Source organism: Vombatus ursinus, unplaced genomic scaffold (assembly GCF_900497805.2).
Source record: "Vombatus ursinus unplaced genomic scaffold, bare-nosed wombat genome assembly UNPS02010769.1, whole genome shotgun sequence".
Lineage (NCBI taxonomy): Eukaryota > Metazoa > Chordata > Mammalia > Diprotodontia > Vombatidae > Vombatus > Vombatus ursinus.
This window is the reverse complement of record NW_020950547.1, coordinates 456,349-479,849: the sequence shown is the minus strand read 5'-3', so window position 1 is coordinate 479,849 and position 23,501 is coordinate 456,349. Positions and strand designations below refer to the sequence as shown.

At 37.6% G+C, this 23,501-nt stretch overlaps 1 protein-coding gene across 7 annotated transcripts in view; it reads left to right on the top strand.

Annotated features, from left to right (window-relative positions):
* Positions 1–714: 714 nt before the first annotated feature.
* The window catches only part of SLC16A7 (solute carrier family 16 member 7), a 214,005-nt gene continuing 191,218 nt past the window's right edge, over positions 715–23,501 (top strand). For 4 of the 7 annotated variants that reach the window (XM_027854958.1, XM_027854955.1, XM_027854957.1 and 1 more), the window contains exon 1: positions 715–1,118. The gene's annotated coding sequence lies outside the window, so the exon portion shown is untranslated. Of the gene's footprint in view, positions 1,124–23,501 lie in introns of all 7 variants that reach the window. The other 3 variants (XM_027854956.1, XM_027854954.1, XM_027854952.1) reach the window with 1 other exon arrangement.

The following is a 23,501-nucleotide window of genomic DNA, read 5'->3' as shown; positions in this document are numbered from 1 at the left end:
TTCTACTAGGGCCCCAATTTTGCAATAAGGGAGATCTGAGTCCAAGCATTGTTTCTGATGTGTATTAGCTGTGTACAAGCCACTTAACTCCTCAGTACTCCTGGGGAACTCTAAAACTAAAAGTCTCTGATCTCTCTCAGGAGAGGAAATTTAAACCACAGATTTAGTTAGACTCCTATCTCAAAATAAAAAAGTCTTTTGGAGAAATCCTCTCATTTGGTGACCTCAGAATTACATGAAGGGAAACTTTTACAAACTACTTCCATTTTTTCCTATATTTTATTTACTTCTGGCTCTCTTCCATTGTCCTCCACTAGAATGATTTGGTTGGGTACCTGAAGAACCTAGTGCCCAAATAACCACTAATTCTTTCTGCAAACAAAGGAGAACTCTTATGTCCACTCAAGGTCCCAGGTGTCTCCTCTTCCAGTCACCTTCACGTTCAGACTGCATAATTTACTGATCTTGATGGCTTTGCCTTATTCACCTAGATGTCTAGGGGGTGCCACAATACACCTGTCTTGCACGCTGTAGACCAAGCAGGTCAGGACTGCGGTTGCTCTAGTGATCTCTCTACCTGCTTTGGGACTTCCCCGGGACTGAGCTCTCAGGTCACCGCTAAAATCCGGAAAAAGCGGGAGCGAATGCCCTTAGTCCAGGGAAAGTCTGTATGACTGTTGAGCTGGGCATGCTCAGTTAGTCAGGGCAGGTTTGGGGCGCTAGTAGGAAGCTTTTACACTGTAGCCTGGCTGGCCCATGAAGCCTCTCTTCCTTCCTCTTTCTTTTCTTTCTACCTCCCTCCTGCCGCCTGCCCTTCTTTTCTCCTCCCTTACACACACACACACACACACACACACACACACACACACACACACACACACACACACACATACACACATGCCGGGAGGCATACACAAGGGCATTCATCAGTCCTCCACCTCCCCTCCCAGCCTTCGCCGCCTCCTCCTCCTACTCTGGCTGCGGCTGGCGAGGACACGTCAAGGGAAATAAATAAATAAATAAATCCATTCACCCTGTGACAGCGAAAAGAACCGGCTGCGGCGGGGGGGCACGCACAACGCCGAGCGCCCACCCACTCACCGCGAGCTAGAGACCAGGTAAAGTAAGTACACACCGGGTGCAACAGGGAGGAGGAGGTGGAAGAGGATGTGAACGGAGACCTCCGGTGCTCGCAGATGCCCTTAAGGAGAAAGGCTGCGCGCGTGTGTACTAAGAATGCCCATTGCGTGCACGATGTAACATACATGCTACTGGAGTGCTGGGAGGGGAGTCCATATATAGGCAAAAAGCTGAAGCTGCCCCCAGAGGAGTGTGTGTGTGTGTGTGTGTGTGTGTGTGTGTGTGTGTGTTTGTGTGTGCGCGCGCGCCTGTATATGTAATGAGCACGCTCACACCCGGCACGGGGGTCTCCAGCACTGTTTGAACTGGCGCGCTTGTGAGTGGGAGGGAAGGGGAGGGGGGTCCCATACAAGAACTACTGCCAATCTTGGGTGTGCTCCTGAAGGCGTGTATTTGGAGTAAGGACTGGGCCCCCGATCAATTCTTGGCTAGGAAGTGGTGTGGAGATGTGGTATTTTGCACAGGAGATTCCCTAGCCCTTTCGCCTCAGGACTCCTGGTATTGTGTGTCTCCCAGCTGCTAGTTTGACATTGTGTATCTCGTGCTTGCATCTCACAAGCATCTTACACCAGCAACCGGGACGTAGGCAGGCAAGGGCGATTGCTCACGAGGATGGCGCTGGTGCAGCAAAGGGGAGGAGGGGTGGTTCGGCTTCATTTTCAGCAAAGACCCAGCTGATTGGGGCGAGGAGGGCGTCTGGGAATGAGAGTCTTGAATCGTCTCTTTTCTCTGCCTCTACTGGAGAATGGGAGTGGGGGATGGGGAGGTGGATAGAAGGTGTGTGCCTGGGATGAAAGAGGCTCCACCAATGGGCTGGAGACCTCGTGAGGGGCCTGCGGAGGAAGGGGAAAGACTACTGAGATGGACCCCAGCAGCTGCCGCAGTAGCTAAGGCAGGGAAGGGCTGGCTTCCGCCAACTCCTCACAAGTAGGACCACGCGCTTCTCTGGGACCAGCTGTGTGGAGCTGGCTGCCTCTGATTCCCGGCCAGGTGGCTGTGTCTCTCACGTGCGAGTGTCCTCATCTCTCTGGCGACTGTCGCGAGGCCTATTGTCTCCGCCCCTTTTTCCCCCAGTCTGTCTCGTCTTTGCTCCGCCAAAGGGTATATTGGGTGCCCTGGCCCTGGCTGGCAAAGGCACAAGTCCGCCGAGTCATTTCGGTGGCCGCCTTTTTCCCTTAAGGCTGGGACTGGGATTTTGTGATTGCACAGAAGGGGGTGGAGGATAGAAGAGAGGGCAAATGAGGAAAGGTTTCTGGAAGGCTGTTCCGTCTCCCGCCTTCCTACACACACTATCTGCCTGTCCTTCCTGGCTCTAGAGGCAGGGCTAGGCCAGGCCAAGGGCGGGAGTGCGCAACAAGCAATGAGTTTAGCTGTACGTTATTATCTCATGGACCCCTCCCTCGGGCTGGCCAATAGGAAGCGGCCCATGGGAGTTAGAGGGGAAAGGATGATGAGGACATGAGAGTGGAGGTTGGGAAAGAGGGAGAGGGGGACACTGGATGCCCTTTTCCTGGCAGTTAGACTGGGGAGCCTTGTGGATCTCAGCCCAACCACCGAATTCAGACGGCAGCAAACTTGTAAGAGGCATGTTGAGCTGGATTTGCTGTGTCATTGAGACATCAAATACTAGGGCAAATCCAGAGCAGGAATGAAAACACCGAGTCAGATTAATTCAGTTAGCCAATTAGTCCAGTCCTCTGCCTCTAAGGTACGACTATACTCAGCCATATTAACCCAAAAAGGCATTTGAAAATGACTTCTGGAAAAGGGGATTTTGTAACTTCCTTCCATAACCTAATCCTAACTCAGAAGGGTAGCTTCTCCTTTCCAGATTCAATTCAATTCAGCTAACATTACCTAGTGTGGATAAAACACTATCCCTACTTTTACTATGCCAAATGGTACCCTAGGGATTTAGATAAATTTGATATGACTCTACCAAATCCCCCTTTTACAGTGAAACTGGAACTTTAATATAAGAGTCAAACATTATCTCCAATCTAATCCCAAACAAAAACAGAAACAAAACACTTTGGGAGGAAAGGAGGGGTAAATATTATATCCATTTTACAGAGAAGCCCACTTGACAGAACACATCTCATTAGTGCTACATAAGTCAGTGATGGATAAAAACAGGATTAGAATGAGGTTTCCTGATTGCTAATTCAATTTGGAATCTACTAAATGATCCTGCCTCTTATGCTATTGAACTTTCATCCCATTTTTCCATCTTCTTAAAGTGATACTTATCCTAAAAGTCACTGCAGGAAATGAGCAGTGGTAGTAATAAATTACTTTTATATAACACTCTAAGAATTATGATTTTTTTTAAATATACCTCTCAAATAGGCAGTATTATAGTTCCCATTTTATAGATAAAGAATCTGAGTCATGGAAGGTTAAGTTATATGTGATCCATGGTCACATAAAGAGTTATTAAACAAGGAAACTGCTATTCAAAATAAGATTTTAAGATGTCTAACTCAGCACTTTTTAAAAAATCCATTGGACATCCTTTGTAAGCAAAGTTTATATAGGAATTAGTGCACAAAATGGTGAGCTTCAGAGAGCTGGAAATTTACAAATATTAAGTCCAATTCTTTACCTTTAGGTGAAGCAATTTATAGCAGGAGACCCTTAGGAGTTAATAGAAACAACAAGATAGAAAATTTTCTGTTTTCTGTGTCTCAGGGGAACATGTACTGAGAAGCCAGAAAACAAGGTACTTTCCATGAATCTTTCTGATTTGCCTGACCCTCTAAAGCAAACTTCTCATCCTTAGCTGCTGTAACCTCTAAAACTTGGGGAGACTACTTTTTTCCCTCTCGACCTCACTTTAATTGTGTCAGCAAATCACTGCATGACTGCACTTCCTTTTCAAAGATGTGCTGGGTTGGAGCCAGAAGCCTCTTTGGAGAACTCTGATTCAGGCCTGAAACTGAGTGAAAGCTTGGCCTCAGGGCAGAGTTTGGAAGGCTCATCAGAAGGTCTTCTTCACCTTAGGCTTTGGGAATAAATGTTGTTTGGCACACAGGCAAGAATTGTGCTCCAAGTGGGCAGGTTGATTTAATAAATGCCTAATATATGCAAGGTGAGTTTGAAAAAAAGGATCACTATTTTGTGATTTGCTTGATTTTTGACAAAACTGAGTACTTTTGAAATCATGGTTTTCTCATTAGCCATCACAGGGTGTTGTATTGTGCAGTAAGCCATTCAATGAGTATGCTTTCACTGACGTGGTGACCCAGGACATTATCTGCATACTGCACTCTCAAATATTAGTTACTGGCTTGGACTGAATCAAGTCAGCACATATAGTTGGGGTGTGTGTGTATGTGTGTGTGTGTGTGTGTGGCAAGGCAAGAACTAACAGCCTCAAGCCTCTATGTAGTAACTAACCTTTTCTTATGCATGGTAACCTATGTAATGCCCTTGGAACAACTACCAAGTTTTGGTCTTACATAAATGACCACAGTTCTACTCAATCATAATAAAAAGTGAATAGTCTAATAAATACTGTCATTCAAACTGCCTAATTTAGTTTTCCACAAGCACTTCAAGAGTCTGTAATTTCACTGGTGCCAGCAGTATGCCAATGGATGCCTACTGAAATCCCTCCATAGCCTAGCACATGGTCTTCAAGTGTTGCTGTGTGTAGCTGAACCATCTACTACCCTGAAGCCAACTTAGTAAGGAGGGCAGCTAGGTGGTACCATGGATAGAGCCAGTGAGTCTCAAATCAAGAAAACTCATCTTCCTAATTCAAATCTGGTGTCTGACATTTCTTAGCTGTGTGACCCTAGGCAAGTCACCTAACCCTATTTGCCTCAGTTTCCTCATCTGTAAAAAGAGATGAAGAAGGAAGCAGCAAACCATTCCAGTATCTTTGCTAAGAAAATCCCCAGTGGGGTCACGAAGAATTGGGCATGACTGAGAAACAACAGAAGAACTTACTAAGGAACTTCCCCCAGTTTAGTTAGATTGACATATGAATAATTGACATACAGCCCCATCACCTGCTGAAGACTTCAGCTTGGTAAGACCTGATCTTGTGCTCCTTCATCTTGGTTTTCAACAGCAGTAGCACCAAGCATTTGCATAGTGTTTTAAGGTTAACTAAGCATTTCATAGATATTCGTTTGATATTCACAACCACCCTGTAGGTTGATACAATTATTATCCACATTTTATAAATAAGGAAACTCCTACCAACACAAGCTAAGTGACTTGGGCAGGGTCACACACCTAGTAAATATCTTAAGGCCAGATTTGAACTCAGATTTTCCTGATTCCAGTCTCAGAACTCTAACCATTGTACCACCCAGCTGCCTTTTAAGAAATCAGTTACCTCCGCAATTTAATAAAGTGCTTCATTGGAAGCAGTGAAGGGATAAAAATGATTCAAAAAATAAGTTGTGAATATTAGGTGAAAAAGAAATTAACTACAAGTCAATACAAGTTAACTGGATAATGATGAAACAAGGGGAGATTTGTGTGGGTGTATTTGGAAAGGGTGAGGGAGCAAGAATCTATATTACAGGGAAAGATTGGCCACATGAACGTTTTTGAAAATGACTTTTCTGATTTAACTCCAAAAATGCTTTCACAAATGTTTCTATTGGGCAATCACTGAAATCCCAAAAAAGTCCCTGGAAGCCTTGCAGGGCATCTGAGTGGCAGCTATGGGCAGCTGGTCTGAGGAAATTTTATCCAAAACTTTTGAGCAGTTAGTTCAACCAGCCCCCAAACAAAATGTGTATGTATTGCAATGCTCTAAACTAGAAATTCCATTTTGGAAATGCCAGGTTTTTTTTTTTAAAGGCCTTTTCCATGGAAAATAAAGGTCAGATTTTGAATGTGCATATAAATAAGTCATTTCTTTTTTTAATGCATATTTGAAAAATGGTCAGAGATTAAAACAGTTATTTTCTTTTAGAGAGTTTTGTAGCTTAACAGTACAGTAGAATGAAATTTTCAGAACCAATTTCTACTCTGGTTACAGACCTCTGATGATAACTAATATATCTCATATCATGTACTATGTTACTATTAATATAAGCTAATATATTCTAGCAACATGGTGTTGTGAATAGAGACTCTGACTCAGAGGAAGAAAGGCCTAATTTCATTTCCAGATTCTGTCATTTACTAGCTGTGTGATCACATGTAAATCATTTATCTCCTCTGAGCCTCAAGGAACTCTTAATAATAGTTAATTATAGATAGGCAAATTGTTCTGAATTTGGTGGAGGGAGTTACCTTATCCTTGGTGTATTTAAAGCATAGAAGAGGTAGGATTAATCTGAAGAAGCTAGATAAGGGGCAGCTAGGTGGTGTAGTGGGTGGAGCACTGGCTGGGGACCCCCAAAGGACCTGAGTTCAAATTTGACCTTGACACTAATGCTGTGACCCTGGGCAGGTCACTTAACCCCAATTGCCTTCCTCCTTGTAAAAAAAGGAGTCTAGAAAAGAAAAATAATTTTGTATAAATTTTCTAAAACACAAGCTCTTTGAAGGCAGGACATTTTCTGTTAGATTATAAGGACATTCCATTAGTTTATAAGCTCCTGGAGAACAAAGACTATCTTTTTCTTACTTGTATCCCCATCGCTTAGCACCGTGCCTGGAACATAGTAAGTATTTATGATATAATAAATGTTATAATATAATTAACATTTATTGAATTGATGTTTTGATGAAGTGATTTTCAAACATTTTAGGATACTGGAATGCTTTCTAGGAGAAACATTATTTATTATTAATGACTAAAAAGTGTTTGGGGCTGTTATCAAATAATTATGCAATATAAAATTAAATGTGCAATAAAAAATTTAGCAATATATGAAAAAAAGGGTCAAGGTTAAGCTCACTGTATTTGAAGATAGATCACTTCCAAAGGAGAAACATTCATTATGAAAAGGGAAAAGAAAAATGAACATTTTCTTTTAATATAATGATAAGTTTAGTTGAGACGTCATATTGTAGTAGGAAGGTTTCTAGATTTGTTAAAATACCTGGGGACAGATTCTAGCTCAAAAACTTGATAACTACATGACCTTGGGCCAATCACTTATACAGTCTGATCACCAATTTCCTTATTTGTAGAGTGTGGATAATAATATTTACCTGGCCTACTTAACATGATTGTATCAAACAATATGTATATAATGTGCTTTGTTTAAAAAAAAAAAGAAAGTGTTGTGTTCATGCGAGCAATTTTATTTTAGTACATAATGCAGTACCTTGAACATAGTAGATAATATTAGTGGACTTGAAATCCTTGTTGAATAATAGGAAAAAAAAAACAAAACCTCTACAACTTTCCTTCCAGTGTGTTTTTTTTTAAATTTTGAAGTAGTACAAAGCCCAGATTTAATATTTCAGTTATGTCATGATGAATGATAACAATTTAACTAGCTAATTAAATGATCCTTAATTTTTAGGCCGATTCTAGTATTTTGGCTGCTAAAGAATGACATATGTAAATATATAATATTTAATGAAGGATAGAGTAGCATTTCTATGTCAGAGGACCTTCCCTGGCTTGTAAGAGGCCTTGGTCAAAAAAAAAAAAAAGGATCTGAGCTACAAAAAATGACAAACACAAGAATTATCCAAGTTTGCACAAAACCCAGATTCTTTTGGAAGGGAGAATCCTCCCTTGGGATTACAAAGGCAACCCTGGGAAGTCCTGCTCAGTCAAGAGGCCTGGAGAAAATAATTATTATCAGTAAATCATGGTCTGAGTGGCTTAGGAAGCTGGATACAGTATGAAAGAGTATCTAAAGGTGCTTTCTTCCTCTGGCTTGAAGGAAGGAGAATCTTTGGGCTTTCCTACAGAGGGAGAGATAGGATCTGGGGAATGAAATACTCAGGAGGTACTTGAAATAAGGAGGTGTGTGAGTACATTACTAAACATGTGAAAAACATTGAAACCTTTAACAAAGTTGTGTTTCTGGTAAAACTCATGCAACTCTGTCATCAGGGTCACTTTGCACTATATAGCTAGATGGTGCAGTGAATAGAGCACTGGGCTTAGAGTCAGGGAGACCTGAGTTCTAATTTAGCTTCAGGTACTAACTGTATGACCTTGGGCAAGTCACTTAAGCTCCATTTCCCTCAGTTCCCTCATCTGTTAAGTGGGGATAATAATAATACCTACTTCCTAGGTTTGTTGGGAAGGTCAAATGAGATAACAGTTGTAAAATGCTTAGCATGGTGTCTGGCACCATAGTACATGCTATCTAAACTTAGCTATGATGATGAGACAGTGATATCTTAGAGAATTCATTTGTATGAGCATTATATGACTATTTGTATGAACAAGCTTAAAGCACTAGCCCTAATTTTTTTTTTTTTGGTGAGGCAATTGGGGTTAAATGACTTGCCCAGGGTCACACAGCTACTAAGTGTCAAATGTCTGAGATGGTATTTGAACTCAAGTCCCTCTGACTCCAAGGCTGGAGCTCTATCTACTGCGCCACCTAGCTACCCCTCTAGTCCTAATTTTTGATAGTACTATACTGTCCTCCCTTTCTCTCCCAATCCCCTCCCTTTAGTCCTATCCCTTTCTTTTTACTTCTCTTCCCCATCCCTTTTCTCTTCTCCATCCCCTTTCCTTTCTACTCTATTTTCCTTCCATTCTGTTCCATTCCATTCCTTTCAATTCCATTCCCACTGCTTTTCTTTTTCCTACCGTCTTTCCTTTATTTTACTTACCCATATGTCTTAACCTGTCACATTTGACCTGTTTGACCTTGGTGAAATCACTTAACATCTTCAAACCCCAGTTTCATTTTCTATAAATGAGTCAGTTGTGCTAGATCTCCAAGTTTTGTTGTGGGCTGTAAAGCCAAGCCATATATGACCCTCTTTTTGATTCCTCTCCCTTGCCTATGTCAGATGTTTGTCTTTAAAGGAATTTCCTGGGACAGGTACATTTTCAGTTGTGAAACATTACTTGCCCTGGGTTACAGTACGGTCTAGAACACTATTGGTGCATGTACTAGGTTAAATGTTGACTAAATATGATGAAAAGGACCTCACAGTTAAGAACAAAGTTCTGTGGCACAGATGGAGTGAAACTCATTAAGAAAAATTGTTGCTCCATAAGCATAGAGATCTAAATATCTACTTCACTTACACAATTTAATAATGTACCTCTGGGAATATTATCTTTAACAAGGGAATTTATGAGGCTGGAATTTTTTAGTTCACACTGGGTTTTCATATCAGCTGTGGACAGACACATTAAGTAGCAGCTGTAGACAGACTCACAATAAACACTTTCCTCATAGTCAGCTTGTGAAAGGTGACCCAAACCAGCCTCAGGCATAATTTGATTTAAATCCAGTAATATTTCTAAATCTCTATTATGAATATCATGTTCCACTAGATGCTGTGGATTAAAAAAAAAGTGTAAGGCATGATCCTTGCATATCTATCTGTCTTGCAAGATCTATCTATTTCTCTAATTATCTGATATCTATCTATCAGATAATAAGACAGATATATATATATGTATATATATATATACATATATAAACACACACACACACCAGTTAAATAACAGTAAAAAGAAGCATAGTGCAAATATATATGGAACTAGAATAACTCAAAGAGCTTTGTGATTTCATCCATTGGACATTCCCTGAATGACTCAAATTTCAACCTTTCTATGCCTTACTCATTTCATTAGTTGAAATTAGTTTGATTTGGCCAAAATTTGTTATCCTTGGAAGCTATCTTTTAGGAAATGGAACCTTTCTACTCTTAACCAAACTGTCCATGTAAAATGTGAATACATACTTTCATACAATCAATTGCTTAAAACCTTTGTACTTTAATAACACATTTTGCAATATTCTCTTTTTTTCTAGTTTCCCTCTGCCTTTCTTTGTCTTTTTCTGTTTTATTTTTCTTTCCCTTCTTAGTCATTTTCTGATTGCTTTTTATGCATATCATCTCTCCTCTCCATTCTCCCCAGATATGTTGCTTATTTCTCTAGGAGTTCTTTCTAATTCCTCTGAAGGCCTCACTCACACTGTACCTTTGATGTAGCAAGGACTCCTCATGCTTAAATATATTTTCCTGAAAGCAATGCTGCCTGTAAGGAGAAGGAAGCAATAAAACTAGACTTATCTTCAGCTTTTTGCTGACATGAAAGGGAATGGATACAGCTGAGCAGATTCCACGTTTCTGAAGGACATGTCAAAAGAATAGATAAGAAAAGGTTAAGGATTTAAATGAAAGTCAAAGGAGTTCAAGAAAATTTAAGTACATTCCCTATAGACCACATTAAAGTCTCAATGGACATTTGGCCACATACACCTTAGGAAATCCCATAAGTAGACACATTAATGGTCCACTAAAGAAGATTTTCAGATAAGAGTTTTAAACCTAGTTGAAACTAATCCCTTCTTTCCATCATTACTGTTTGTCTAATTTATGATTATAACTTTTTACTAAGATTTTCCTTTTTCTGAGAAAGATGCACATTAAGAGACATTCAAATTAGTAGTTATAAACAGATTTGTTTCTGTCATATGACATTAGTTACATTAATTTTCAAATTCCCTGAAAAAGGAAAAATGACAGCTTCGTAACTGGCCAAGTCAATTAAAAAAACCTGAATCTTTTAAACAACATGTTAACTTATAATTAGAAAAGTTTGTCTTAGTAAATCATGTATTCATGACCAAAGCAATCACCTATGTTTACCTCATAACTTTTCCTTAGAAAGCAACATTTTTGACCTGCTGTGGTAGTCTGTAATATCTGCTCCCAAGGAGGCTGAGGCTGGGGATTGTTTGAGCTCAGGAATTCTGAGTTCTGGTGAGGCTAAAGCTGATCAGGTCTCTACACTAACTCTGACACCAATATGGTGAGTTTCCAGGAGTGGAGGGCCACCAGGATGACTAAGGAGGGGCAAACTGGTTCAGGTTGAGAAAAAAGAAACGGGTTAAAGCTCTTGTACTGTCAGTATTGGGAGTTCTTCAAGCCTGGACAAGACACGGAGATCAGGTCTCAAATAAAACAAAACAAACAAAACAGGACAAAAGATAGGGAGACCAGATCTCAAATAAAACAAAAACTACATTCTTTCCAACTTTCTATTCTAGCAGATAATTTAGGTTGTTCCCTACTTTGCTTTCTCCATCAATTATAATAGCTTTGTCTCTAGAGGCAACAATACTTAGGACCTACATATAAATATCTCAGGGTAACTGATTATGTTGTATAAAAACTATCTTGCCAGACTTTTTTTTCCCCTTAGGCCCCTAAAGATTTGAGCAGGATGATCCTTTATATAATTTTAGAGTTGAAAAGTACCCTAGAGGTCACCTGATTGAATGCTCTCATTGTACAGACACAGAAATTCCTACCAAGAGAGGTGAGATGATTTTTTTTGAAACAACTGATTTTTTAAAATAAATACTGTTTTTCCCTAGCTTTTTGAAATAGTCATTCTGTATACTTCATAATGTCCTACTCTTGATTATTTTCCACTTTTCCAAACCATTTCTTCTTCTTCTTTTTTTAATCTTAATGGTTTCTTTTATGTTTTCAGGCTTTTAATATAAGTATTCTCCAGGGTCCTGACTTAAGATTTCTTTTCCCTCTCTATATACTCTCTCCATTAGCAACCTCATTCATTTCCAAGATGTAAAAAAAAATCACCTTTATGGAGATGATCCCAAATTTTATTTCTATCTTTAACCTCTCTTTATAGCTATAGGTATACATTTCTACCTATAGTATAGAGTTTCATCTAGATGTCTGGTTGACACCTCAAAATCAACATGTCCAGAATTGAACTCATCACCTTTTTGTTAATGACACCACTATCTTGCTAATTACCTAGGCTTTGAGCCTTAGAATTATTTATGGTCCTCCAACTTATTTTCTTCCACTTATTTTCCAATGAATGAATTAAATAAATTAAAAAAAAATTTAAAAATGTTTATCATGGTCAAAGCACTGTGAGAACCACTGGAGGTACAAAGTAAAAAATATGAAAGAACACCTGCTTTCAAGGAAATCATTTACCAGTTGGGAGAGACAACACCTACAGGTGTTTTGGGGGGTGGGGAAAATTGATATTATTCTAGCTCTTGAGTTCAGAATCCTGGGTTGTCTCCATCAAAATCTCAGGGAGATGGTGGTTGAAGTGGTGGTGGGTTGACTTGATTGACACATGATGCTCCTGGTCTCCTTCAGGTTGCCTTGCTGCTTCAGCTTGGCTGGTTGGCCTGCTTTTTCCCCCTTTATTTATTATATTCTGTTGCTTTTATTCATATTTTGTTTTCTATTTCCACCGCTCTCATAGTGTTCTGTTAGCATATTTCTCATATAACATCTCAGCTCAAAAACAAACAAATAAACAAAGAAATCCAAAAAAAACCCCCACCTTTCAATAGTTCCCTATTATCTATCACATCAAATCTGCTTAGTCTACTTTCAAAACCTATTTTTAGCTTCAACCTACCTTTCTAGCCTTATTTCATACTGCTCCCCTTCATATAACCTTTCACTGAAGGCAAAATAATGCTACTTGTCTTTTCCCAAACATTCCTAACACATTCCTGCCTTTGTGTCTTTCTTCATGTTGTTCTCTTCTCTGTTTTCTTTGCCCACTTCTGCTTGCTGAAATGATAGCCATTATTGGAGGCCTAACTCAAAAACACAGTACCTGGTACAAACTAATAGCTTAATATTTTATCTATTTGTCTGTCTGTCTATCTATCTATCTATCTGTCTGTCTGTCTGTCTATCTATCTATATATCTATCTATGTTTCTATCATCTATGTATCTATCTAATCAAATCTAAGTATCTATCATCTATCTATCCATTCATCCATCTCAAAAGCCACTATTTCCGTGAAATACTCCTTGATTCTCACTGCAAGAAGTCATCTGTCCTCCATACTCTAATATTTTATAACTAGTCTCTATACTTAACAAAGTCTAATTAAATAAACATGAGTATATCTAGGTATACACAACACATACGTATACATATGTACATGTGACTAGATATAAGTGTATACGTGTATATATGTCTAGATACAAATACATGGATATAAATATAGATAGTACTACATTCTAAACTTCTTGAGTGCAAGAACTTGTGGCTTATTCTGTATCTTCCTCAGTTCATAGTATGTTGCTTTGAATATAGACAATGTGGAATAAAGAGTTCTGAACTTGGAACTTAAAAACAACTAGGTTTAAATCTTCCTTATTTTTACATTTTAGTTATATTGGCCCTGAGTGAGTCACTTCATGTTTCTTTGTCTCAGTTTCATCATCTGCAAACTAGGAATGATAATAATTGTATTATCTTCCTTAAAGTGTTGTTCTAAAGAAAGCACTATATAAACTTTAGGACATCAAAGAAATTTGAAATATTATTCTAGTACGTGCTAATAAATATTTATTAGTTTGAATTGAATTAAAATGTGCTAGTTAAGAACAGATTAGCACATTCTGTAGGAACTAAAAAGCTTGGCCCTTTAAGAAAAAAAAAAACCCAACAATAACAAAGAACAGAATTAAAAGGATGAGAAAGATGCCGACAGTGTTTTTTTAAGTTTTTTTTAGCACTTCATTGTGTATAATCCTCTCTATGAGATTAATTCTATCAACTGTGAATGATCAGATTGATGCTGGTAACCCTCAAATCAGGTAGCTTAAAATAACATCTGAATTAGGAATGGGTTTAAACTAACCTGGCTTTGAGTATTTTTTTCCTCATTTGAGAACTTGATTAAAATGCATTAAAAGGGAACATCTGATTCAACTAAAATTGAGAAGAAAGAAGGCTAGTAGTATTATAGAAGCAAGATGCTGCAGTAGAAAGAGCCTTGCTATTGAAGTCAGAAAATCTGTTTTCAAATTCTGACTCTTTCTCTTACTAGCTATTTGGCCATGAGTCAATCATCTCAGTCTTAGTTTCCTAATATGTTCAGCTATACACTGGCAACTCATCTATCTCTAGAACACTTCATATGTACCTTTTACTATACTCTAATTTATTTTCTTTGGGTGTATATTTTATCTCCACCTATAAGACTATGTGCTTCTTAAGACATGAGTCCATCTTGTTTGTCTTTCTATCTTCCTCAGCACCAAGCATAACGGACAGCACACTTCAACACACACATGAAAGTAAGGCAACCTTTCAACTTCTTTGGGACCATGTGAACTTTGTAACTCATCAATAGACTTTAAAAAAACAATTAGTCAGCATTCGGTTTCATAGTTTCTTACATTGTCATCCATTTGTACTTTAGTGACTGGGCTTTCAATTTAATCCAGTATTGTCTTTCCAGCCTTGCCAGATTGGAAAGCTTGCTCAGCCTTGGAGTTGTAGCTCATTTCTCACTGTTAGAGTACTCCAAATACTGATATATCTAGAACTAATCTCAATTGATCCCAGAAACCCTCAAGTCTTTGCAGATTACTGCTAAATGTTCACATGTTAATATATAATAATAAGAATTTGACATTTTCTGCTTTTGTTTTTTTTAAATTATTGATATTTTATTTTCATAATACCTTTATTGAAAAATATATCCTATCCTTCTCCCCAAGTTAGCAATCCAGATTTAGGTATATAAACATATATGTATACACACACACATAACATTCAGCAAAACTAAGTAACAACTAACTTTTTAAAGTACCTACTATATGCCAGGCATTGTGCTAAGTGCTGGAAACAGATTCAGACAATATATACCATATTCCACACTCAGAGTCCTTGACCACTTCAAAGATGAGAGCAGAGTACACTTTTTTCATGTCTTTGATGTCAGGCTTGGTTATTAAAATTATACACTACTTGATAGTTTTTGTTGTTCTTTCCATTTATATTTAGTCCTTTTCTACACTTTATATTTTATTATTTCTGCTTACTTTGTTCTCTATCAGTTTGTGCTTCAGTTTCTTGTGGTTACCCTTAGATTTCTGACTCTTGCTCCTTGACTTAGCTGTGATAATCCTGTTGACTCTTGATATTGATCCTCACCTGCATTTGGTACAATACTTCTTGATTACCTTAGAGTGATACATGATAAACTATTCTTGGACAATTAATGATTCCCAGAGAAAAGAGGGTCCAGAAAGTATGTCAGTAATGTCATTGCAAGAAAAGGCTCTTCTCTCTAACATCCTGAGTCATCTCATTTAGGTATAAGCAGGCCTCAGTTTCCTCATTTGTACAATGAGGAGACTAAATGATCCTTTTCAGATCTTATAGTTAGGAGTCATAGGCTTACTGATCTAGACTAGAGTTAGAAGGGAGTTCCCCACCCCCTTCCACACACACATACACACCTTATAGATAAGGAAACTGAAACCCAGGGAAGTGAAGTGATTTGCTTAAGGTTATGCTGGTAGTAAGCATAAAGGGGGTATCTGAACACAGGTCATCTGTTTATAGAATAAGTATATATTCAACAGCAGCATGTTGTTCCTGTAAGCTCCACAAGGGCAGATATTTTTGTCTAAACTGTTTTGTATCTCTTCAAGTGCCTTGAGTATGACATTCTGCTCATAGTAGGCACTTAATAAATGTCTGTTGAATTGGAACAGATATTTCTTGATTTATGTAGAAGACAAAAGAAGTTCATTTTTCCCCTCTCATAGGTAGTAAACAGGTATTATTAGCTCTATATATCTATGTATAGATAAATAAAGAGTGAAATTTTCAAAGGTTACAGTTAGTAATAGAATTGAAAGTATAATTGATATGAACATAGTAAGCTAGGCTCTTATACCTCCAGGACAATCCCTCTGTATTTCTTGGTTTTAGCTTCAAAAATCTGCTCTAAGCCAAAAAGAACAGATTATGTATTGTGTGCTAATCATAATTAGATCTTTGGTGTTTAAGGATGCTACAGTGACTCAGAGCTATCATTCAAAATTACTTGGAAATAAATGATCCTTTCCTAAGGAGGTTCCTTCTTTTATTCCTCCCTACCTCCCTCCCTTCTTCCTTCTCTCCTTCCCTTCCCTTCCCTCCTCCCTCCCTCCTTCCCTCTCTCCCTTTCTTCCTCCCTCTCTTGTTTCATCTATCCTTATGTCTACTTATTTGGTATATACTGTTGAATGGGGGGAAATAGGGAAAACTGGTATTTTGGTTGATTTCATAGAATATAAACATGAAAACCTGAGTTTGAATTCTGTCTCAGACCCTTAGAAGTTGTGGGACCTTGTCTTTTTTTTTTTCTTTTTGGCTAGGCAATGGGGTTAAGTGACTTACCCAGGGTCACACAGCTAGTAAGTGTTATGTGTCTGAGGCTGGATTTGAACTCAGGTCCTCCTGGATCCAGGGCCAGTGCTCTAACCACTGTGACACCTAGCTGCCCCAAGTTGTGGGACCTTGTGACCCCTCTGAGCTTCAGTTTCCTTGTCTATAAACTGAGAGGTTGTACTTGCTCATCTCAATGGTGCATTCTAATTTGAAATCTCTGATCCTATCACACATCTGCTATAGTAATTGGGGATGTAGATATTTTGAACAATGTTTTTCAAATTGTGGCCCAGGGACCATTAGTAATCAAGAAAATATTTATATTCATTCTTTCATTCCCCTACTTCACCTCACTTCTCCCCAGTTTAACTCTATCAGGCTGTATGGTTCTTCCCACTTTTTGTGTATTTTTTTTTGATATAACCCATATATGAACAAGCATCCCCAGTACAATAAACCTGTCATGTAGGATAGCAGATAGCATGCTGGAGTTATGATATGTATTGATCATACATATTTTGTATGAATACTTTGTATCGATACATACATACATACTTTGCTCAAACACTTCAAGATAGAAAAAAACTCACTATCATTCAGTCTAGCATATCATAGTGGATAGAGAACCAGTCTGGAAGACAGGAATAATTGAGTTCATGTCCTACCTCTTGACATATACCATCTGTGAGACCCTAGGCAAGTCATTTAAAGTCTCAGTGTCCTAAGCAACTCACTAAGACTTTAAATTCCAAAGAGGATACCAAACTGCAGGGGTAGTCTTCTTATCCAGAAATTTCCTGTCTCAAAGAAATCATAAATTCAGTCTCTATTCCCTTAAAATTGTCAGAAAAAATATTTAAAGCAAGCCTTTCTTACACCAATGTCCTCTTCATGCATTCCATGCATTGGCTCTTTGTTCTGGTCTTTTGGGGAAAAGCAGAACCCATCTAATCCTTCTTACACGACAGCCCTTCAAATATATGAAAAGAGTTATTATTCTCCCCACCTTTTCACCCTTCCCCCCATCTTCTCTAGTCTATATAATCATTTCTGGGTCATTCAAACCATTGTAATATGGCATAACTTTGAGACCATCTTGGTTACAGAAATATCACTTCCTTTTTCCTGGAGGCTGACCAATTCAATATCACAGTAGCTTTCTTGGGAGTTATTTTACAGTATCAATCACATATTTATCTTGTAGTCCACTAAAACCCATGAATATTTCTCTGACAAACAATTGATCCATCCCTTATATTATTCTCATGAAGTCCATTTTTTTCAGTGTTGGTATAAAACTTATGTAGAAGGTGGGTAGGTGTACAGTGGATGGAATGCTAGGTTTAGAAGACCTGACCTCAAATCCAACCTCATACACTTACTAGCTATATGACCCTGGGCAAGTCACTTAACCCTTCACTTTATTTACCTGTAAAATGAGATTAACCTACTGGCCTGGGTTGTTATGAGGCTCAAACAAGATAATATTTGTAAAGCACTTAGCACAGTGCCTGGCTCATAGTAGGCACTATACAAATATTACTATTAGTATTAATGTTATTATCTTTACATTTTTCTCTGATTAAATTAAATTTTGTTAGATTTGACTAAGTTGTCTTGCCTGTCAAGGTTTTTTGAATGCTGATGCTGTCATCCAATTTGCTGTCTATTCCTCTCAGGTTTGTGTCATGTTCAAATCTTATAAGAATGCTATATGTGTATTTGTATATATATCATTGATTAAAAAAATGTTAAACAATATAAGGGCAAGTGCATATCCCTGGGATATTCTACTGGAGAACTACACATAGATTGCCTTTGATTTGTTAATAATGCCTAGTCCTTGGGTCCAGTTATTCAACCAGTTCTGAGACTGTTAAATGCTTTGATGAAATTTAGAGAGCACTCCCATAACATATTGATTGAATGACCTTGTAAGAAAAATAAATAAAGGTAGTCTGATTTGACCTCTTCTTTATGAAGCCTCACCAAATCTTTGTGATCACTGCTTCTTTGTCTAGGTATTCCCCAAACATTGCTTTAATAATATCGCCTTTTAACATTTTACCAGGAAAACATCCAGCTCACTCATCTATAATTTATAAGCTCCATTCTCTTTCCATTTTTTGAAATTTGGGACATCTGTCCTTCTCTAGTCCTCTGGTAGTTCCCTGTTTTCGAGCGTCTTTCAAAGATCACTGGCAGTGGTAATTTAGCAATCACATCTGCTTTCAAGATATGAAGATATAGGTCATCTGAGGCAGGTGACTCAAACTCCTCAAAGATTGGTAGATGCTTTCTAGTTTCTTAGTTTACTTAGGTATTAACTCCCTAGTAACATTATTTATTCTATCCTTTCTAGTCCAAAAATTGTGGCTGAGAAAATAGAAGAAAAATTAAAAATTGAATAGCTCTTCTCTCTATCCATCTTTTCCCTCTGGGGTATTGTCTTATATCTTTTTTGATTATCCTCTTTCCCCTGAATAGCTAAATATTTCCTTTTTTGTTATCTGTAATTTTACTTGTCAGCCTTAGCTCATTCTGACCTTTAGCACTTCAGTCACTATTCTTGTAGAATCATGTCATCTGTTTATCCTTTCTTACCTGTTCCTGGTTCTATCTTCTGTTCATGCATTTATTAAAATCTGAGTTGGTTGATAAGTTCTTTGTGTATCCTTGTCAGTTTCTTTAGACAACTTCTACTTTTCCTTCTTTATTTATCTTTTTTTTCTCCTAATATCATAAGAATTTTATTCTTGAGAGTTATCTATTCCTCTAGGTCTTGCTTCCCCCACATATTCTTTTTACACTTTCATTACCTCTACAAAAGCAACAGAATTTTAACTTTAAAATTATTTGAGAATGTAAACTGCATAAGCACATATTAATCATATGCAATTATATCAGTAGTCTCCCTACTTTTATTTATCGCAGTTGTCTGTATCACACCAGGGAAATTCCTTTCATGTAATCTCAAAACTCTACCTAGAAATCTATCAAATGGCTAAATGATACATTGTAAGCAATCACTTAATGTGCCAAAAGAAAGATTATATAAACTATTCCCTATTCAAATGAAAATTTATTTCAGCACACTCATTTCATTCTTACCAGGAATACCTTTTGCTTTCTTGATATAGAGGATATCTCCCCTCATCCCCCAAACAAACAAACAAAAAGATTTTCAGGAGAGTGTAGATTTAAATGTTAAGATTACTGTGTCACAATATTATTGAAAAATAGAAATAACTCTTTTAATATAAAACTATATGGGAAAGGTTGTACTTTTAAATGTCATGTGCTTATATTTCTTACTGTTAATATGAAAATTCGAAACACTGACATGGTATATGACACTGTCAACCATTACTGAGTTAGTTCTAAGAAACACAAACAAAATTAGGCTGCATGTGCATGTTTATTTCTCAAAGCTGATGGAACATGTATATAGAGATATGCATGGGAGTTCATTATGGAAAATGAGCCTAAGGAAGAATGGACAAAGGGAACCTTATATCTTCAGAGTAATTCCCTCCCACTCCTCCCTCCCTTCCTTGCTCAGGATGCCTGTGTCAGCCAAAATTATAGTCTCCAGATGTGTTAACCATAATATGAGAAAGGAATTTCTTAATTGGATAGATTATAAATACAATAAGATAAGAGAATGTCAAGGTGTCAATTGAATTATAGATCCAGGATGTCTGTGTTTCTTTTATTATTAACATGACTCTCTATATAGCATAACATGTGCCCATAAAAAAACAAGATAAGAAAAAGTTCCATTATTTAAGATAGTTTCTGGTATAAACTGTCCTGCCACGGACAGTCATAAACAGAAGAAGGCACCGCATCAGTTTCACCTGGCCTTGTTCTTGTTGACATAGGAAGGGGCATTTTGGGTTCACTCAGAGAGCAAAGCAAAGCATGTCTGTTATGCCAGAGCATGCAAGGCTAGGTTAAGTTCAGAGTGGGCCCAAAATGTCTTTCTCCTGATTGGCCAATCCAGGTTTAAGGCCTTTCTCAGATCTTGGGGGACTCAAAATGGTTCACAACATACATGGAAATCTACCAAAGTTTTGCTTAATCAATTTAGTAGACTAGAAAGGATAGAATAAATAATGTTACTAGGGAGTTCATACCTAAGTAAACTAAGAAACTAGAAAGCATCTACCTATCTTTGAGGAGTTTGAGTCACCTGCCTCAGATGACCTATATCTTCATATCTTGAAAGCAGATGTGATTGCTAAATTACCACTGCCAGTGATCTTTGAAAGACGCTCGAAAACAGAGAACTACCAGAGGACTAGAGAAGGACAGATGTCCCAAATTTCAAAAAATGGAAAGAGAATGGAGCTTATAAATTATAGATGAGTGAGCTGGATGTTTTCCTGGTAAAATGTTAAAAGGCGATATTATTAAAGCAATGTTTGGGGAATACCTAGACAAAGAAGCAGTGATCACAAAGATTTGGTGAGGCTTCATAAGGAAGAGGTCAAATCAGAATACCTTTATTTATTTTTCTTACAAGGTCATTCAATCAATATGTTATGGGAGTGCTCTCTAAATTTCATCAAAGCATTTAACAGTCTCAGAACTGGTTGAATAACTGGACTCAAGGACTTATCATTATTAACAATTAACAATTAACAACATTATTAACAATTAACAATCAATTCTACAATCAAATACAGATTGCAGTCAGATTGTGGTGGGTTTTATAAGACAAGTTGAAAAGTTTATGTTTTATCTTAGAGGCAATGGGGAGCCATTGGAGTTTATTGAGTAGGGGAGTGACATGACTAAATATGCACTGAATGAAAATCATTTGGGCACCTGTGAGGAGTATGAATTGGAATAGGGGAAGACCTGTGACAAGGAAAAAAAAAAGATAGGAGGCCATTGCAATAGTTAAAGTGAGAAGTCATGGGAGCCTGAGTTAAGGTGGCAGCTGTGTGATTAGATATAAGAGGTTGAATGTGAGAGATGTAGGGGAGCCAGAAATGATGCTCTTTTGTCATTGATTAGATATGTGTAGTGAGGGAGACTGAGACATTTAATGTAAAAATGAGGTTCTTTTTTTAACCTGAGAGTGTGAAAGAATGGTCATTTCCTTAAAAAGAGTAGGAACCCAGTATAGAGGTGGGTTTGGAGCAAAGTCCTCTTTTGGAAATGTTGAATTTGAGATATTTACAGGGTATCTAGATTGAAGTATACAAAATATAGTTTGTAATGTGGGACTGGAGTTAAGGAAAGAGACTGAGACTGAAGATATAGATTGATGAATCATCTGCATAAATAATTAAATGCATAGGAGGTGATGAAATCATGAAGACAGAGTGGAGAGAGAGAGAGAGAGAGAGAGAGAGAGGAAAATAGGGCCCACATTAAAGGTCATTCAACCAGCAAGAAAGCAAATTAGTCACTTTTTTTCAGACACCTTTAATTCCCCAACCCACCAAAAAAAAAGAAAAGATTATTCAACAAGCATAAACTATTGCAGATGAATTCATAGGATAATATTTAGAGCACCATAACAAGGTAAAATCCTTATGAATTAATAATATTAGAGAACTCTAATCTTTAAAATGTTCACTGTGCACTCATTACTCCTTACCTGTCCAACTCCACATGCATGGCAGATAGAGATGAGTTAGGTTTGTACCTGGGGCCAATCTTGGGATCCCTTCTAGTACAGAGACTCTGCTAGTACACTTTACTCTCTGCCTGTCCCCCATCCCACAATAAGCAGTAGACACTTATTCTGACATGAAGAATTGCCTCTGACTGGGGCCTAGATGTAGATTAGGTACCTATATGAATGTGGAGATTCTGAATGAAGTAACTTTCACATACTTCCTTGACCACGTAAAAGTGGCAAGTGCTGATGCAACCTAGCCACAAAAAGGAAAGGAGGAGAGCCAAGGGAAGACTTGAGGTAGGGAGCCAGTATGAGTGGCTGTGATAGACCTGAAGGAAGAAGGAATAAAACAGCTTGGGACCAGTTTGGCTGTCCAGAGGCTACTTGGGGCAAATACCAGGTCTGAAATTCAGTGCATTGTAGCCCATTTTGGGGTGTGTGATTATCAGCAAAGGGAAAATGTCAAAAAGTGGATAATGGAAAACTATTTTTAAAGGGATGAAACACTCTGTGTATGTGTATATGTGTGTATTTATATATAATACTTAATTGAAAACCAAGAGTACAAGGAGATAAATCATCAGAGAAGATCTTCAAATCAGAAGGAATAATGAGTACTAAATTATCTAAGAGATTATAAAGTTCTCTTAACATATATTATAAGACAAAGAAAAGTGAATAAATGCCAGATAAAATACAAAATCTTCTTGACTTCCAAGGGAAAGATAGAATGACATAAAATTATGTTCAGATAAATGTGACAAGGAATAGACACATGTGTCATCTTGAAGGAATTTGCTTAGACCATCTCCAAGTTATGTAAGTGACTGGCCCACAGTCCCACAGCTAGTGAGTATTATGAGTCTGAGGCTGGATTTGAACTCAGATCCTCCTGACTTCAGGGCTGGTGCTCTATCCACTGTGCCACCTAGCTTCCCCTATTTATTTATTTTAAAGAATCTTAGTGACTCAGCATGGAAGGTAAACACACTGTAAAAGTAACAATGCTAAATAATTACATTTTGAGGCACTACAGAGAGAATATTCCTAGTATCTGATTATTGAACCTGTCTTCAAATAGATGTGTATGGTGGTTTCATATATCAGTTATCTATGATTATAAATGTTCTTATCATTTTGTCAAGAAATATACAAATAAATAAAAGTGATATCAGAAAAATAATTATAAGAAAATGTTATTTTTACACAAATTTCATAATTTATTCATAGAGAGGAGAAATGTTTTATCTTCTATGAGATTTCAGCTGCTAGGTTGAGAAATGGGCCATGTAGTTTTTAATACAATATTGAGTACATTAAAAATTTTTTTAAAAAGTATGCTTCTAAAAACTTACCACAATAGCAATTATAATTTTCCATTGGATTCTATGAAAAAAAATATGGATTTGTTTCTATAATAAAAGACATTGACATTGGTGGCTGATGAAAAGTACTACTGAATA